The sequence below is a fragment of the Papio anubis genome, chromosome 6 (assembly GCF_008728515.1).
Source record: "Papio anubis isolate 15944 chromosome 6, Panubis1.0, whole genome shotgun sequence".
Classification (NCBI taxonomy): domain Eukaryota; kingdom Metazoa; phylum Chordata; class Mammalia; order Primates; family Cercopithecidae; genus Papio; species Papio anubis.
In genome coordinates, this window is record NC_044981.1 from 13,676,008 (window position 1) to 13,696,375 (window position 20,368).

Below are 20,368 nucleotides of genomic sequence, written 5' to 3' on the forward strand. Positions count from 1 at the left end.
AATAATAGTGTAACAATATCAGTTCACCAATTGTAACAAATGTACCACACTAATGCAAGATGTTCTTAAGAGAAACTGTGTGGAAGATGGGCACATATGGGAGGGAACTATCTTACTGTTTTCTTTCTCTGTAAACCTAAAACTAAAAACCAAAGCTTGTTAATTAGGGGAATAAAAACAAAATGAACAAATATAAAGGGAAAACAAGTTAGGAGAAATATTCCAACATATATAACAAAAAAATATATCTTTAATATACAGTATGCTTAAAAATACTAAGAAAATAAGTTCTCACAAAAACCTGTGAAAGTTTACAGCAGTTACACTCATAATTACATAAACTGCAAAAAAACCCAAAGTCCTTCTGCTGGGAAGAGATGAATAAACTTACACCCTGACAAGTGGAATACTACTCAGTAATAAAAAGTAATGAACTATTGGTACAAGCATCAATATGGATTAATCTAACAGGTATTATGCTAACTGAAAGAAGTCAGTCTCGAAAGGTTACATCCTGGCTGGGCACAGTGGCTCACGCCTGTAATCCCAGCATTTCAGGAGGCCAAGGTGGGAGGATCACTTAAAGGCAGGAGTTTGAGACCAGCCTGACTAACACGGTGAAACTCCCTCTCCACTAAATATACAAAAATTAGCTGGGCGTGGTGGTGCATGCCAGTAATCCCAACTACCTTGGAAGCTGTGGCAGGAGAATCGCTGGAACCCGAGAGGCAGAGGTTGCAGTGAGCCAAAATCACACCACACTGCACTCCAGCCTGGGCAACAGAGCGAGACTTCATCCCCCCTCCCCCCAAAAAAAGGTTACATACTCAATGATTCCATTTACATGCCATTTTGGAAAAAGAAACTCTATAGGAAAAGAGAGTCATTCAGTGGCTGCCAGGAGTTAAAAGTAGAGGGAGGATTAATGAAGGGGCATAAAAGGGAAGTTTGGAGAGCGATGGAATTGTTCTGTATCTCAACTGTGGTAGTGGTTACAGGACCCTATGCATTTGTCAAAACTCACAGAACTGTACAAACGAAAAAAAAGTTAACTTTACTGCATGTTAATTAAAAATAAATTTTTTTAAAAGTAAATATTCCAATAAAACATGAGTAATAATTGAACAGGCGCTTCAGGAAAACACACACAGGCACATGAAAAGAAACAAAAAAAAATATTAGATCTCACTAGTCCTCAAAGAAAGTATCCTTAAAATGGCAAATCCTTTTTACCTAATATATCCATATCCAAAGGTAGATACAAGAATGTTCAATAAACATTCTTTTCATTCTAAATGAAACTGAGACTAATCTTTATGTGCAACAAAAAAGGACAGGTAATAAATCACTATATATGCATACATTAAAAGTACGTGGTACTTTTGCCTCCATCTTAAAATAGTCCCACCCAGGCCCTGTCCACTATACAAACTCAATGGCTCAATGGAGGAAGACATGGCCCTGCAACTGAGAAGCCCTCAAACTCTGGCCAGGTCCTGCTAGAATCCTCAAAGTCTTAAAATCAAAACAAGCCTATGAGGTCATTATAAATCCTGCTATAAAAATAGTTTTTAATAAAACAAAAAGATATAACACAATAATGGGCTAGAAAGCATGTTATAAAACAGCTTGTACAGTGCTAATTTTTATTGAAAATGTAAAGTAACAATGTTTTCCAAAAAGGTAGATAATGACCCTTTTGAGTGAAATAATTCCATTTTTAGCAGTTTCAAAAAGATTGGTAAGCTAAAGACATTTTTGTCCTGTAGGATTGGAGTTAGTTGACCAGTGCCTTATTTGAAACTCAAAAGCATTTTTATAAATGTAATTTCTTTACTCAAGTGTTTATTAATTTCAGAAGAAAATTCTAATTATAGTAAATCATTAATCTAATGGGTCTAATGGTATCTATCAAATTCCCTGCTTGATGTTTAAAATTTCAAATTCTGAATAGTTTATTCACATATATAAGTTACTGACATGGTAAGAGGGATCTTTTTTTTTTTTTTTAATCTTACAAGACCTAAAAATTACTTAATATCTTTGAAATAAAATGCTTTTATTTCTGACAAATGTCATTATGAATATAATAAGACTTAAGAGCACCAAAAGTTAATTACTACAGCAAGATGCACTAGCATATGTATATCTATCTATTTCTATTAAGAAACTCAGGGCACTTGTCTATAACTCACAAGTTACCAATCTTAAATATTTAAACTTATGAACACATACCTATTTTTTTCTCATGTAAAAGAACAAACTTTAACATCTATTTTTCAACCACCAAAAGTGAAATAATATTAAAAGTGATATATACCAACTGGTGATGCACATAGTAGTGCTATAAAATTAAACCAAAAACATTCCATCAACAATTGCAGGCCAGGTATGGTGGCTCAAGACTATAATCCCAGCACTTTGGGAGACTGAGGTGGGCGGATCACGTGAGCCCAGTAGCTCGAAAACTAGCCTGGATTGGACAACATGGCAAAACCCCATCTCTATAAAAAATATAAAAAATTAGCCAGGCATAGTGGTACACGCCTGTAGTGCCAGCTACTCAAGGAGCTGAGGTGAGAGGATCATCTAAGCCCAGGAGTTCAAGGCTGCAGTGAACACTGACCACGTCACTGCACTCCAGCCTGGGCAACAGAGACCTTATCTCAAAAAACAAACAAACAAAAACCAATTACAGATGCTCCTGTGAAAATATTTCAATCAGGTTACATACCTGATATGTATTTCAGGGTTTAAAAAAGGCAATTACTATCTAAAAGAAATGAGAACTCATAAAAAATAATAAAGAACCAAAAAGAAAGCAATTGTTGAGAAAGTTATGGTTCTCAAAGATTATTAACACAGAAATTATTTGACAGGGTAAACAGAACTTCAGATGGCCATTGTATTTAAATCATGTTTTTTATTTACTATATTATGTTTTGGCTTCTTAAAAAGCTTGCTGACCAGGGCTAGCACTTTCTTACAGATAAGAGAGCTCACAGGAGCATGTCTTCCATATACAAACCAACCAATCCTGAGTCTACAGCCAAACCCACCTCCTTATCTAACGCTCACATGCTCACATACGAAGCCAGTATTTCCTGCCCTAAATCATTCCAGAGTCAGGTATCAGGCAATTAGAGACACCTCTACAGCTCAAAGCCTGCAGGAATCATCCAAACTCATCAATCCTTAACTGTTTACTCTGCCCTCCCTTGCCTTTCCCAGGAAATACCAATAAAGACTCTGGCCGACTTTTCCGTGGCTCCTTTCTTCTGCTTCCTGACTAAAACCTGGTGCTTCCTCTGTGTGGCATGCAGTGACCCTCCCTGAGACCTGTGAGTATAATAAAATTCTTCCTTCTAAGCCTTATTCGCACATCCCCCTGCAGCTGCACAGACTTTACCACACCGTATCCAACACCTACATTCTTAGAATAGCCGCTATGAATATACAAAAGAAATTTCAGTATATGCATGCTCAAAATACTGCAAAGTGAAATATTAATCACCAGATGATTATCTGCACCAATGGAACTGAGGTAAGAAACTTTAAAGTAACAGAGGTCCTTTTTCAAGATTACTATTTCAATCTAGAACATTTCGCTTTATCATCCGTGATTTAAAAAATTTGTTCCAATTCTAATTCTATGCTGACAGAAAAGCTGCTACTTATCTCTCTCTCTACACTGCACCTTCTCCACCACATTCTTCCCAAAGCATAAAGAATCATGGATAACAGAAATTATTTCTTGCCTTCGGAAAGTTCACAATAATATACAGCAAGCTGCATCTTTCTTCAGCTGCATCTTTCTCCCACTACCTCTCAAAGAGCTATAAAAATATAAATATACAATACCTTAAATTAAGGCCTGGCTACATTTACTAAGATGGACTTCAAGGACCTATTCATTTATCCTGCCTTTTAATAACTACGACAAGAAGGCTCTATAAACAAGAAAAGCCTATTAGTTTGAGAGTTCCTCTGACAATTCTTTGTCAAATAATTCCATCTGTAGTTAACTCCTATGACAACAACAAAACACAAAATAACTTGGTTTCCTGATTTGCTAAACTGTTACAGTGTTAAATGTAAAGGAAAATAATCTATCATACGCATAAAACAACAAATTCTACTTTTTACCCAATAGACATGAAATTGTTTATGTTTCTAATAAACTGACATTTTTGGTTAATAAAATTATTTATATTGTAATCCATATTTAAAATCTTGTTTTTCAACATATCCCTATAAGATTAATAAACAATAAAAAGTAGCAACTTTAAATCACACAAATAAGTTCAGAAGAAAGTGATTTACATTTCAATTTTATAAACATTACAGGTTCTACTTGTACCAAATGAGGTGTACCTATAAAACTATGGAGACTGAGATGCATTTTACTGTTTAGTTTTTCAACAATATTTCTTTTCACAAGTGCTATAACTTAACATTTACACTGGATGTTCAAGACTTTTTCATAGGAAGTCTCCAATTTTTAATATAAATTGGTCAAAAAATAGTGTTCTTATTTACATAAGAATTAGAAGAAAAAAAAAGAAAATTATTTCAGAAATAAAGACAAGCCAAATGGAACACAAAATAACAGACCCCACAAGAAAAGAGGAAAGAGAATGGAGGAAATTTTCCAAATAACAAAGTTAGTCAAGTGTTACAGCCCTTTTTAGATTTTCTCTAGCAGGCTTTCCAGTTTTTACCAAAAAACCCTTCAAAAAAATAAAATAATAAAAGAAGTTAGTCAAATAGATCCAACATACATTCATAATTAGAGTCCCTAAAAAACAAACCCATGTAATAGAACAGAACAAATATTGAAAACCATCACACAAAATAACTTTTCTGAAATAAAATACTTGAACCTACTACTTAAGGCCATAGCAAGATCAACACCAAGACATATTCAAGTAACGGCTCTTCAAAGAAAAAGAAACATCTTTCAGGTATCCAGGCAAATGACCAAATTTCTTGGAAGAATAAAATGGCAGAAGACTTTGAAAATACCCACGGAGCTCATGAAAAAAACATAGCTGGGCACAGTGGCTCATGCATGTAATCCCAGCACTTTGGGAAGCTGAGGTGGGAAGATCATCACTTGAGTCCGGGAGTTCAAGACCAGCCTGAGCAACACAATGGGACCCTGTCCCAGCAAAAAAATAAAAATAAAAAATAAAGTTAGCTGAGCATAGTGGTGTGCACCTGTAGTCCCAGCTACTCAGGAGGCTGAGGCGGGAGGATCGCTTGGCCCCAGGAGGTTGAGGCTGCAGTGAGCCATGATTGTGCCACAACCCTCCAACCTGGGCAACGAAGTGAGAGTCTGTCTTGGGGAAAAAAAAAAAAAAAAGAAAGAAAGAAAAGAAAGAAAGAAAACATGTGCCAGGGATTTTACATCCAACCAAAGCTTCAAATATAATGAGTATAATGGTCACATACAAATAGTCTGAACCGAAAGGATTTAAAAGAATATTGTTCCCATGAGCTCACTTGTAGAATGTGAGCTTCAGACAACCAAAAAATCCTAAAAGTATCTTTGGGATAAGGTCTAGTGAAGAGTATTGAATATAATTTAAAATTAACACTAAGTAAGTGATCAGAATAAAGATAACAGCATAGTATATGCAAATGTTATATGCTCGTAAAACCTAGATATAAAACAATTAACAAAGAAGAGAATTTACAGAAAAAGTAATCACCTATTGATACACTCAACTACCTGGATGAGTATCACATGCATCATGCTAAGTGAATACAAAACAGCCATTCTCAAAAGGTTACATTTATATAACATTCTGGCTTCAAAAGGCAAAGCTATAGGGACAGAAGACAGATCAGTGGTTGTGAGAAGTTAGGGGCGGGAGAAGGGTTTCAGATAAAGGGGCAACAAGAGAAAGTTTGGGGAGGTGAGAGAACTGTTCTTTATCTTGATTGTGGTGGTTGTTATGTAATTCTAGTTGTGGTGGTTGTTAGGTAATTCTATTTGTCAAAACTCACAACTGTATACTGAAAAACAGGTATTTTACTGCATGTTAATCAATAATAAATTTTAAATGCAAAAAACCCAGAGACACTGGGGAAAGGGAAGAAAAGGTACAGAAGAGGTTATTAGCTAATTTCATTATTGCCCACAATACAAGAGTACCTTAAAAGGAGTGGACTATAGGTAGTAGTATAAATGTACCTCTCTCAATGTAAAAATATATTAAACCTCTCAAAGAGAGCAAAGAAAATAGATAAAAAAAAATATTCAAAAGCAACAAAAATGTTAAGTTTCCTTTCACTCCCATCCCCATTTAACCACTTCCTCTACCTACAGTCAACTAGTGTCATCAGCTACTTGTGATACCTCTTCAAAGTTTTCGATGGCATATTTGCTTACATTTTCAAAAGGAAATAATAAAAGAATAAACCAAGAACTAATGAAAATGGTTACCTGGGGGCGGGGGGGGGGGGGGGGGGGGGAGAGAAGGATGATGTGAACCTTCTGCGAAGTGCCTTAATTCCTTTTTTTTTTTTTGAGAGTCACGCTGTCACCCAGGCCAGAGTGCAGTGGAACAATCTTGGCTCACTGCAACCTCCACCTCCCAGGTTCAAGCGGTTCTCCTGCCTCAGCCTCCTGAGTAGTAAGTAGCTGGATTACGGGCACGTGCCACCACACCTGGTTAATTTTTGTATTTTTAGTAGGGGGTTTCGCCATGTTGGCCAGGCTGGTCTCGAACTCCTGACCTCAGGTGATCCTCCCACCTCAGCCTCCCAAAGTGCTGGGATTACAGGTGTGAGCCACCGTGCCTGGGCCAAGTGCCTTCTTAAACAGTCTTACTTTGGAACAATGTAAATGTTTTACATAGTTAAAACAAAAATTTAAAAATCAGTCCCTATGAATGGAAGATAATTTTAAATAAGTGAAACTAGCATATATCAAGTTGGTGGCAGAAATACAGAAAAAAGAATTACTTCAAGTGACTTTAAAACATAGTATTTTGAATATCCATCCCTAATGGGATATATTTTAAAAACCAAAGCACAATAAATAAATAAATGCAAAAAATCATACAGTATTTAATGTTCTTGTTAATACTGATTTTTTTTTTTTAATTGACAGAGTTTTCCTCTTGTTGCCCAGGTTGGAGTGTAATGGCGCGATCTTGGCTCACTGCAACCTCCACCTCCTGGGTCCAAGCAATTCTCCAGCCTCAGCCTCCCGAGTCACTGGGATTACAGGCACCTGCTACTGGGCCCAGCTTATTTTTGTTACTTTTAGTAGAGACAGGGTTTCACCATGTTGGCCAGGCTGGTCTTAAATTCCTGACCTCAGGTGATCCACCCGCCTTGGTCTCCCAAATTACTGGTATTTTAATTTGAAAATGTATCAAAATATCCTAGGCTAAGGCAAATAAATATGTTAATATCACTAGAATCAAAGATTCTCAGAGTAAGAAAAAAGAAAGAAGTATAAAATGAGAGATTTTAAAACTGATTTGGAAACTCTGCAACTCACTTTGAAATGCATTTTAAAAAGGTGGGGTGTGGATGAACAGATCTGCAACAAAGTAAATACAGCAAAATCCTAATTCTAAAATCTAGGTGGTGTGTACAACGGTATTCACTGTATTAACTCTCTCTTCTATATGTCTGCAAATGTTGGGGAGGAAAACTCCTTAGATTCTGTATTATACAAATCACGAAGAAGCACTGGGATGAATCTCAACTCTTAACCAATCTGTTTTTCCATCTGACAACAATTAGTTCTCAACAACCATTTTTAAAACATTTCAACCACTCCTCCAAAAAAACTATCCAGACTACCAAATCATCCACAACGCCAAAAAGTCTAGGACCAACAGATCATTTCTCCTTATCCTGGAATGTTAATCAACCTAAGTGATTCCAGCAATAGGCAAAGAGCAAGAACTCAATATATCTGAGATAAACATAAATAGAATGGTTATAAACTGTTTTCCTGGTTGGAGTTCAAGTAATATATTCATCAGGACAAAACTATACAACCTTAAAGTTATATGACACGGGTGTCTTTAAGACATTAAAATGAAATTTTCTCCCTGAATTTTTAATTAAATTTACATTGAAGTGAAAGTAAAAGTACTGGTACCCATGAGAATATTTTTTTTAACCTCTCATGTGACTCGAATACATCTTAAACCAATTTTTCTTTCTTAGACTAATGTTGAAAGCAGTCTGAATAGAGGAAAAAAGCTGGAGAGAATATACTCCAAAATGTCAACTGCCATTAATCTGGGTGGCAGTATTGCATATCCTTTTAAAAATATACATGCTTTTTTCTATTTCACAGGATTTGTCTGTTTGATTTTCCCTTTTGCATTAAGAATGCATTACCTTGTAACTGGAAAAAAAAATTCTTGGAGAAAAAAAAAGTACCTACACTTGTTAAGTATAAAATAACTGACAGAGTAAGAGGTAAGGGTGATTTGGGATTTAAACTGCACTAAAGATAACCAACTCAAGAATAATTTGAGAAACGTGATGGTTATATATCTTTAGGTCACTTTTCCCATATTTCACACCTTCTTAAATAACCAATTTTCCCTTCCACCAAAAATGCGGCTCCTACCATTCCTGATGGTTTCAAAATGTAGGTAAAGAACATATCCAAAATCCAAGACTCATATTCTATTCATTCCATAAATATTGAATATCTGTACTCTGTACTACGCACAGTTAAGTGCTAGGGGTTTACAAAAGAAAAGATGTTATTATCCCTACCCACCTCTACTCAGTTAACGTATTTATGCAGCACCTATTTTGCGTCTGGCATTGTTCGATGCATGATGGATATAGCAGTACACAAAACAGACCAAAAAAGCCTCTCTGATAAAGCTTTGCTCCTCTTCATTTAAGTTGTCTTTCATTGTTATGCCCTACACTTAGCCAAATGCAGCAAATCCACCTCAGAAATCCCTCCGCATCTCCTTAAAACTCACTAAAAACACCAATATATAAATCTCTCATTCTGTCTATTATCAGCTCCATGCTGATTTCATTTTTTCCTTACCCAGCCTGAACTAAAATGGTCCATTTAGATATTCCCTCACCAGTAACCTCAATTACTACGATTGTTCTTCCAACTTACCTAACCTATAGTTTCCCATTTTGCATCAATCATACAATTCAACTTTCCTCTCTAACCAGCTGAGTATATAGTGAAAATTTTTAAGTATATAAACCACTGTCTCAAATTCGTGGTTTTCAATCTCATAGTTCCTCAATACTTCCACTTCTCTGATCAATGAACATTTACTACATATCTCTGTGTATAAAGCTGTGGCAAAGACAAAAGTCTGTGCCCTCCCTACAGGGGATCCTCTAACAGGCAGGACAGATCTTAAATAATTAATTATGAATGTGATTAAATGCTATGAAGGGGAAGTACAAGGTGCCGTGAAAGGGCATTAACAGAGGAGCCTAATCTCGTTTGGAGGTGAAATGGTTATCAACACAGGCTTCCAGAAGTAGTGATAAGTGCCAATAAATAAATTCCATATAGCATCCCACATTCCTAATTTATACTTAAATCCCCGTATCCTATCTGCTGGACAAAGAAACTTGCCTCATTCGCCTCCTCAGTCTTCTCCTGGACTCACTAGTGATTCCTTCTCCTCAGCATATACATACAACAAAGTCTCTCCCACCCAAACATAAATTGGAATAATTTTTCTGGAGAGTAATTTGGCCATGCGTATCATAAGCCTTAAAAATGTGCATATCCCTTCTTGTGATCCACAATTCAACTTCAAGAAATCTTTCCTAAGGAAATAAAGACAAGTTTCATGCAAAAAAGATTATTTAGGATAGTGAAAGAATTAAAACAATCTAAATAACTGGCAACAGGAGAAGAGTTATGGATGTGCCTTAATAAACTTATAACAGACTATGCCACAGCTAAAAATAAAAAGATATTCAGAGCTTTTAATCTCATAGAAAAATGCTTATAATTATGTAAGAAATACACTGTAACTGTTACACAGAAATAAATCAGTAATAATCCTCTACAAAAAAATTTAAAAATAGGCCAGGCATGGTGACACATCTCTGTAGTCCTAGCTACTTGAGTGGCTGAGGCAGGAGGATCACTTGAACCCAACAGTTTGAGGTTAAAGTGAGCTATGATTGTGCCACTGCACTACAGCCTGGGCAACAGAGTAATACCCTGTCTCCCAAAAAATATTAAATAAATGATAAACACAGGATGTAAAAACCTGTATAAAGAGGATAACTAGGCCGGGCGCAGTGGCTCACGCCTGTAATCCCAACACTTTGGGAGGCTGAGGTGGGCGGATCACGCGGTCAAGAGATAGAGACCATCCTGGCCAACATGGTGCGACCTTGTGTCTACTGAAAATACAAAAATTAGCTGGGTGTGGTGGCGTGAGCCTGTAGTACCAGCTACTGGGGTGGGGTGGGGGGCGCGGTGGGCTGAGGTGGCAGAATCGCTTGAACCTGGGAGGCAGAGATTGCAGTGAACTGAAATTGCACCACTGCACTCCAGCCTGGCAACAGAGCAAGACTCTGTCTCAAAAAAAAAAAAAAAAAAAGAGTACAACTAAGCTTAAAACATTAGTGTATATACAAAATTTGGAAAGAAATGAGCAGAAGTATTGATAGCAATTAATCATACAAAATTATGGTTTAGTTTTCCCCCTTACATTTTTCTGTACCTTTTTTTTTCTTGAATTTCCAAAATTTCTTTTCCCCTCCCCTCCCCGAAATAGTGTCTCACTCTGTAGCCTAGGCTAGAGTGTAGTGGCAGAAACACAGTTCACTGCAGCCTTGACCTCCTGGGCTCAAGCGATCTTCCTGGCTCAGCCTCTCATATAGCTGGGACCACAGGCGCATACTACTACACCTGGCTAATTTTATTATTTTTATTATTTACTTATTTATTCAGTTAGTTAGTTAGTTAGTTGAGATGGAGTCTGGCTCTGTTGCCCAAGCTGGAGTGCAGCAGTGCGATCTTGGCTCACTGCAGCCTCTGCCTCCCAGGTTCCAGGGATTCTCCTGCCTCAGCCTCCCGAGTAGCTGCGATTACAGGAATGTGCCACCACGCCCAGCTATTTTTTTGTATTTGGTAAAGACAGGGTTTCACCATGTTGGCCAGGCTGGTCTCGAACTCCTGACCTCAGGTGATCCACCCACCTTGGCCTCCCAAAGTGCTGGGATTACAGGCGTGAGCCACCATGCCCAGTCTAATAAACAGGGTCTCGCTTTGTTGCCCAAGCTGGTCACAAACTACTGGGCTCAGGCAATCCTCCCACCTCAGCCTCCGAAAGTGCTGGGATTACAGGCATGAGCCACCACGCCTGGCCTTGCATTATCAAATTGGCAGTGTATTACTTTTCTAAATGGGTTGTAAATTACTGTTCCTCACAACAGCAACACAGCTACTAAGTCCACTAGCACATTATCTCCATTCCTTACCTCTAACTCTCCGACACACTGCACCTGCTATCACCCCAATGCCAAATGACAAACCAGTGGAGACTTAGCAGTCCTCCTTTGAACTGACTTCCAGGGCTTCTGAAACCATCTAGGATCTGCCTTCTAATTCTCTGACCATTGTTTTATAGAATCTTAGATGATTATGTAACAAGGAAGACATTTTTTAAAAAAATTCGTAAGTACATGAAAAGAATCTCAGATAAATTCTCTCCTTCTATACGTCCTTTAAATATGGTGTTTCTGGTGTCCACCTTAGCCGCCTTCTTTTTTTTACACTACACGCTTGGGTGATCCTATCAATTCCCATGGCTTTAACAACTTACCTTCTGACAACTCCAAAATCTACCTTCAGCCCTACTCTCCTAAATCCCATTTATTTTTAGTCAAAGTCTTTGCTATTAATTTTCTGGGAGTCCCCTAACAGTTCAAACACTGTTCTCATCATCGTCTTCTTTAAAGATCCACTTCCTGGCCAGTTGTGATGGCTTACAACTGTAATCCCGGCACTTTGGGAGGCTGAGGCAGGAGGATCCCTTGATCCCAGGAGTTTGAGGCTGCACTGAGCTATGATCACACAACTGCACTCCAGCCTGGGTAACAAAGTTAGGCCCTATCTCTTAAAAAAAAAAAAAAAAACCTTCTGGTATTTTCTGATGTGTTTAGTCACACCACTATCCATTTAATCTTCTAAGCTAAAAGCCAGGGAGTCATCCTTAACACTCTCTCAACAACTATCTTTACCTACTTACCACTCCTACTTCCTAATCAAGGAAATAAAGACAGATTTCTTGTAAAAAAAAATTAGGTCCTAATTAGTTAACAAATCTGTCTACCTTCCTCTCCAACCCCACTACACAGATTAAACCCTCAATTTATTATTACAATAACCCAACTGATCTCTGGAAGTCAGTCTCAGATCTATTTTCTATATTACCCTCAGATAACCTACCTAAAAAGCAAATCCAACCATATAATTCCCTTGCTTAAAAACTACCACCTGAAAGATAAAAGGTAACACCCACTAGCATGAGAAGTCCCTTCATGATCATCTCCAGACACATTCCTCCCACAAAACTTTATGCTGAGCTTCCTCCAGCAGCAGCAGCAGCAGCAGCAGCAGCAGCAGCAGCAGCAGCAGCAGCAGCAAGCAGCAGCAAGCAGTGGTAAGACATGAGTTTTCTGTGCACCACGCATCGTTTTTCAGAGCAGCATCAAGCTATCTTGAGTTTGCTTCACACCAGGTACTCTAATAAGTGCTTTAAGTGAATTATGTAATTTAGTCTTATGAGGTTGGCACTATTATTTCCTTTTCACAGATAAGACTGAGTCTGTCAAAAAATACAAAATTACAGAACTAGTTAAGTAGCAGAGCCAAGATTTATATCTCCACTATATTTCTCGACAAAAGTAACTAGTCAGCTTCTAAAACTGCTACTAATCTTCAAAATCTGTTCATATCCTATCTTGTGAAGGTACCTGAGCAACTGAAGGACAGAGAGGCTTATGTTTAACTGTATTCCTCTTCTGTAATTTTATGTAAGCTTCCTAGACAGACTTCCCTGATCATCACCGTCTTTCAACAGCGTTGGTTACTTCCTCCAACATATTTCTCTAATTTGTTTATAGGTCTACTACTGTGTATCTCATACTGGATTTTATTATTATTATTATTATTATTTTTTGAGACGGAGTCTCACTCTGTCCCCTAGGCTGGAGAGAAGTGGCCAATCTCAGCTCACTGCAGGCTCCGCCTCCAGGGTTCACGCCATTCTCCTGCCTCAGCCTCCCAAGTATCTGGGACTGCAGGCACACGCCACCTCACCTGACTGACTTTTTGTATTTTTAGTAGAGACGGGGTTTCACCATATTAGCCAGCATGGTCTCAATCTCCTGACCTCGTGATTCACCTGCCTCGGCCTCCCAAAGTGCTGGGATTACAGGCGTGAGCCACCACGCCTGGCCGGATTTTATTATTTATTTACATGTTCATTTCCCTTTTTACCTGCAAACTTCTACAGAGTAGGTACCATTTCTCAGCCATGTTTACAGCGCTGTCTCCATTTCTGTCAATCCCTAGGTTCTTAGCAGAGTGTCTGCCACATAACAGGTACTCGACAAATTAAATCTCCTCTTCTGTTATTTTCCTCCTGTTTTCTTTTTTTTTTTTTTTTAATCTCTTATCACACTCTCTATCCTCAGGCAACAGCCTCACAACCTAACTCCTAGCTGTAGCCCCTACACTCTCCAGCAATCTTGCAGACTGCCATCACACACTTCATCCTCTCCCCACTTTGTATTATCTTTCTAAAACAGGCATCATATATCTTCCCTACTCAAAAAGATTGAAGGCAGTCTGGGTGCAGTGACTCATGCCTGTAATCCCAACGCTTAGGGAGGCAGGAGGATAGCTTGAGGCTAGGAGTTCAAGACCAGCCTATGCAACATACTGAGACCCATCTCTACAAAAAAAAAAAAAAAAAAAAAAGAAGCTGGGCATGCTGATGCACACCTATAGTCCCAGCTATTTGGGAAGCTGAGCTGAAGCAGGAAGATCACTTAAGCAAGGGAAGTCAAGGCTACAGAGAGCCATGATTGTGCCACTGCACTCCAGCCTGGGTGACAGACAAGACTGTGCCACAAAAAAAACAAAACAAAACAAAACAAAAACAAAAACTGAAAGCTCCCTTCTACCTATAGAGTATATTCCACCCTATAACTACCATCAACGCTCTATAATATCTGATTCCATTCTTACTTTTTTTCTTTTTTTTTGAGAGATGAAATCTCACTCTGTCGCCAGGCTGGAGTACAGTGGTGCAATCTCGGCTCACTACAACCTTTGTATCCCGGGTTCAAGCAATTCTTCTGCCTTGACTTCCCAAGTAGATGGGACTACAGGCTTGTGCCACCACACTCAGCTAATTTTTGTACTTTTTAGTAGAGATGGGGTTTCACTACATGTTGGTCAGGCTGGTCTGGAACTCTTTATCTCAGGTGATCCACCTGCTTCGGGCTCCCAAAGTGTTGGGATTACAGGCATGAGCCACCGCATTCGGCCTATTCTCACTTTTGTAACTCTTCCTTATAATCCAAGTCCCCAACAACACTGAACCATGTATCTCTGCCAAAGACCACAAAGTTGCACTCTTCCTGTGAGACTATTCTGGCCATTTACCATAGTCTGTACTGTTCTTCCCCAAAAAGGCCTCTCAAATTCTTACTCATTTTGTAAGGTCTACCAACTACTACTTCCTGTATAAATCTGTTTCCTTGAGCCAAAATTAACTACTCTCTCCTCAGTTTTCCCATATATGGTCTCATTCTTAAGTACTTAGTATATTATGTCTTAGAGTTGCATATTTCTGCTTCCTGCTTTGTCCCACTATATCTTCCAAACACCATATACCAACAGTTTGGTCAAGAAAGGACTATATATACAATGGTACAGCCAGGTATGTAGTAGGCTATACCACCTAGGTTTACATAAATACCCTTTACGTTCATAAGAAAACATCGCCCAATGACTCATGTCTTAGAACATGTTCCTATAGTTAAGCGACATATGACTATGCTAAATTGGATCTTCCTCAAGGGCAGGGACCATATTCAGTTCACTTACTGTATTAATTGAGTTTCTACTAAATGTCAGGTCCTCTAGTAAGAACTATGAATAAGACAAATGAATAAAATAATTTCTTATCTTCACTCAGCTGCTGACAATGTGATATATCATAGGTGTTCAACATATATTTGTTAAATAAATATATTGCTTACTTATAATAATATACTGTTTATTCTTTGTTCACATTTACCTTGTGCTTCCATTTGCTGCTTACAACCAATCAAACCTAGTAAGAAAGATCCTTCTAGTTTTCAAAGCCTTTTAAGGATAGACAGGAAGAAAGACCTTTGTTCTCCTCTTCCCCCCAAGAAATAATCTAGAAAGTCAGCAAGCATAGAAGGAACATTCTGGAAGAGTGCACGTTATTCTCAGCAGAAGAATTTAGGAACAGAACAGAGAGACTGCATTACTTGCCAGTTCTCACTGAAACACTGTCAAAGAGTGGCATCAATATTTTGTTTGAAGAGCTAAAAATACCATTCATAATAAATTATAATTCTAAAAACTTTCAAATAAAAATTTTATTATCTCTCACATTTAGAATTAACTGTATCTCCACTGCCTCTATTAATATGCATAACTTAAAATTTGAATGAAATCCCTGAACTGAAAGTACGTAAGATACAGACTCCTTAAAGAAATTCACCTCAATGATCACTAAAAAGAAGGGAAAATAAATACATACCCATTAAATATATGCCCTAAAGAAGTTATGCAGGGCCAGGCATGGTGGCTCACATCTGTAATCCCAGCACTTTGGGAGGCCAAGGTGGGTGGATCATTTGAGGTCAGGAGTTCAAGACTGGCCTGGCCAACATGGTGAAACCCCATCTCTACTGAAAATACAAAAATTAGCTGAGTGTGGTGTGGCGTACCTGTAATCCCAGCTACTAGGACAGACTAAGACAGGAGAATTCCTTGAACCCAGGAGACAGAGGTTGCAGTGAGCCAAGATTACGCCACTGAACTCCAGTCTGGGTAAGAGACAGAGACTCCATCTCAAAAAAAAAAAAAAGTCATGTAGATAAAGTGATTTAATTTTTTGTTGTGAAATACATTAGAATTTATTTTTAAATTAATAATATTTAAAGACTATTTTGTCCTAATAAATTTATTTAGCTGCATATGTACAAAAATTAGGTTCACTTTAAATGAAAACTCAGGGCAGAAAATGAAATGTTCTTTCACTCAATAAAAGGAACTTTCTTCAAGTCTCATTTTCTAGGCAATAAAAAAATACAAGTAACAATCATGACAGTCATATTCCTAATTTTCCAAGGCAGACCTAGAAATAACGTACACCACAGGAGAAATTAAAAGTCTTTACAAGCACATAATACATTAACACCAGTTCTTTCTACTCTATTGAAAGAGGCAATTCACGCCCAACTCTTGCATTTCATGAGAAAATTTGCTGCCAAGGACAATTTATTTTAAAAACTGAGATCTTGGATAAACACTTTAAAAGAAAACTCAGTGTTTTTTTTGTTTGTTTGTTTTTGAGACTGAGTCTCGCACAATCACCTGGGCTGGAGTACAGAGGCGCGATATCGGCTCACTGCAACCTGTGCCTCCCGTGTTAAGTGATTCTCCTGCCCCAGTCCAGCAAGTAGCTGGGATTACACGTGCCTGCCACCATGCCCGGCTAATTTTTTGTATTTTTAGTAGAGACGGGGTTTCACTATGTTGGCCAGGCTGGTCTCGAACTCCTGACCTCGTGATCTACTGGCGTCGGCCTCCCAAAGTGCTAGGATTACAGGCTAGAGCCACCGTGCCCGGCGAAAATTCAGTTTTAAATTAAGTGAAATAAACTCTCAGATGGGCACACATCATTGCAAACAAAAGGTGACTAACGGCTACTCTTTCTGGTCCATGCTTTACAAAGATGTTGGGATTTTAGGAAAGCATCTTTTCTCCAGAAAAACATCACTTGGCAAAAATTAGCAATAGGAGTTGCTTTTTTTCATAAATGAATTGTTCTTTGCTTCCAAAAACAATGGGTTGGGCCTAGAATTTTGTTTGACACGTTTACCAGAGAGAGAAATGAATGTGACCAAAGAAATACAATAGTTTGGTGGCGCAGTGGCTCGTATCTATAATCCCAGCACTTTGAGGAGGGTGGATCACCTGAGGTCAGGGGTTCGAAACTAGCCTGGCCAACATGGCAAAAACCCGTCTCTACTAAAAGCACAAAATCAGCTGGGCATGGTGGCACATGCCTGTAATCCAGCTACTCGGTAGGCAGAGGCAGGAGAATCACTTGAGCCTGGGAGGCAGAAGTTACAGTGAGCTGAAATCATGCCATCACACTCCAGCCTGGACAACAAGAGCGAAACTCCGTCTCAAAAAAAAAAAAAAAAAAAGGCTGGGCGCAGTAGCTTACACCTGTAATCCCAGCACTTTGGGTGGCGGAGGCGGATGGATCCCTGAGGTCAGGAGTTTGACACCAGCCTGGGCAACATGGTAAAACCCCATCTCTACTAAAAATACAAAACTTAGCCAGGCATGGTGGTACGCGCCTGTAATCCCAGCTACTTGGGAGGCTGAGATAGGCAGAATTGCTTGAACCCAAGAGTTGGAGGTTGCAGTGAGTCCAGATCGTGCCACTGCACTCCAGCCTGGGCGACAGAGCAAGACTCCGTCTCAAAACAAACAAACAAACAAACAAACAGTTTTCTCCAAGAACATACAAGAAATAGTACTTCTAATCCATTCATTTATTCATACCTTTAAAAGCTAGCTATAAATTAAGCACTAGAGTTACAGAAATTAAAATAAAATAGTCCCTTACGCTTAAATCTGTAGGGTCATGTTGGCAGTAAGCAGACAATTGAAACAATATAAATATCATAATTACAGTCTGGCCAAAATGTAAAGGAGGCATAGAAAAGGCATATTCCTACTTTAGGAAGAAAATGCCGTAAGAAAGGTACTCCTACACTAGGACTTGAAGACTAATTAATTAGCTAGGCAAACAGAGAAAAGGGTAAGAGAAGGTGAAGGAAGGACATGCATAAGGAACTAGAAATATAAGCCAGTGTGCGTAGTCAGAGAACTCCAAATGGTACCTTATAGGTGAAGAGCAGGTGAGGATTAGGGATTCTTCAACATCATAAGTCATTAGGGAAATATAAATTAAAACTACAGCAAGAAATCACTAGAAACCTATTATAATGGCTAAAAATTTTTTTAAAAAAATGACAATCCCTAGTGCTAAGATCAACAGGAACTCTCATACATTGCTGGGAGAAATGCAAACTAGTGGGCCGGGCAGGGTGGCTCACACCTGTAATCCCAGAACTTTCGGAGGCTGAGGCGGGCAGATCGCCTGAGCTCAGGAATTCGACACCAGCCTGGGCAACATGGTGAAACCCCGTCTCTACTAAAAATACAAAAGATTAGCCGGGGGTGGCAGCGGATATCATATCCCTCCACAGTATTGCTGGTTTCTATCACTCAACAAGCACATGGAACACACAAAGTATATCTGTAAGGAACTTACTATCTAGCTCAGGAGGAAAAAAATGTATATATGAAAAACGTATATATGAAAAAGCTAGAGGCCAGGTGTTGTGGCTCATGCCTGCAATGCCAGCACTTTGGGAGGCTGACACAGGTGGATCATTTGAGGTCAGGCACTCGAGATCAGCCTGGCCAACATAGTGAAACCCCGCCTCTACTAAAAATTCAAAAATTAGCCAGGCATGGTGGTGGGCGCCTGTAATTCCAGCTACTTGGGAAGCTGAGGCAGGAGAACTGCCTGAACCCACGAAGCGGAGGTTGCAGTGAGCCAAGATCGTGCCACTGCACTCCAGCCTGGGCAGCAGAGCGAGACTCTGGCTCAAGAAAAAAAAAACAAAAACAAAACGCAAACTAGTACAGCCACTTTGTGAAACAATTTGGCAGTTTCTTATCAAGTTAAAAATACACTTAACTACAATCCAGCAATTCCACTCCTAGATACTTACTCGTGAAAAGAAAACTTATGTTTACACAAAAACCTGTATATACATGTTTACAGTTCCAGCCAAAAAACTAGAAACAACCGAGAAGTTCTTCAACTGGGGAGTGGGTAAGCAAGCTTTGGTTCACTCATCTACACAATTAGATTAAAAAGGACTGTTCTATGAATATATACAATAGGGAGGAATCTCCAATGTGTTATGCTAAGTGAAAGATACCAGACTTAAAAGGCTACAAACTATATGATTCCATTTATATGCCATTCTTGAAATGGCCAAACTAGAGTGACAGAAAACCAGTCAATAGTTACCAGGAGCTAGAGATGGGGAAGGGTTGTCTACAAAAGGGTATGGCGGAATTTTGGGGGGTGACTGAGCTGTTCTATATGCAGCAGTCCACACTTATCTGTGGTTTTGCTTTCCTCAGTGTTTCAGTTACCCACAGTCAACTGAGGTGCAAAAATATTAATTGGACAATTCCAGAAATAAGCAATTCATAAGTTTTAAATTGCGTGCCATTCTGAGTAACATGATAAAATCTCATGCCATTGGACTCAGTCCCGCCCTGTCCCCACCTGGTAATCATTCCTTTGTCTAGCATATCCACGCTGTATATACCACATGCCCTTCAGTCACTGACTAGCCCTCTCAATTATCAGACTGAAAAAAAACATAGTATATATAGAGTTCAGTACTACCTGTAGTTTCAGGCATACACAAAGGGTCTTGGAATGTATCCCCCACAGATAACGGGAGACTCCCATATCAACTGTGATGGTGGTTTTATGACTATACATGTTTCTCAAAACTCACAGAACCATATACTAAAAAGAATAAAGTTTACTATATGTAAAATATACCTAAATTTAAAAACAAAAGAAAAAGGATAAGGGATCCTAGCTACAAAGAGACTGAAAAATGATGTAAGAGCTAGTCATATCTGAGGGGTCCTGTTAAGAAGCTCTACAATGAAGCAACAGATGTCCCAAATGATCTCAAAAAATGGGTAGAGGCAATTCAGTTCCACATTATTAAGAACTCTGACAACAGTTATAGACTAGAATAAGAGCAAAACAGAGAAGCAGTAGAGATGAACAGAAAAGTTAAAAGCAAGAAATTCTCAAGTTTCTAGCAATAGTGAAACCACCAACCAAATGGTTTTTTTTTAGAAAAAGATTTTAAACAAGCTAAATTTAAATGCCTGCGGGACATTCAAATGCAAACATTTGGTTAGACACGTTGTCTGGAGCTCAAGGGAATAAACCAAGATGTAGCATTAGATTCAAGAATC

At 38.6% G+C, this 20,368-nt stretch overlaps 1 protein-coding gene and 1 non-coding gene across 3 annotated transcripts in view; one reads left to right on the plus strand and one right to left on the minus strand.

Annotated features, from left to right (window-relative positions):
* Nucleotides 1-20,368, minus strand: part of RANBP9 (RAN binding protein 9) — a 94,495-nt gene that overhangs the window by 58,921 nt on the left and 15,206 nt on the right. The gene's annotated exons all lie outside the window — the stretch shown is intronic.
* Nucleotides 4,671-4,733, plus strand: LOC116275554. The gene has a single exon (XR_004184670.1). It is a non-coding gene; the product is annotated as a U7 small nuclear RNA (small nuclear RNA).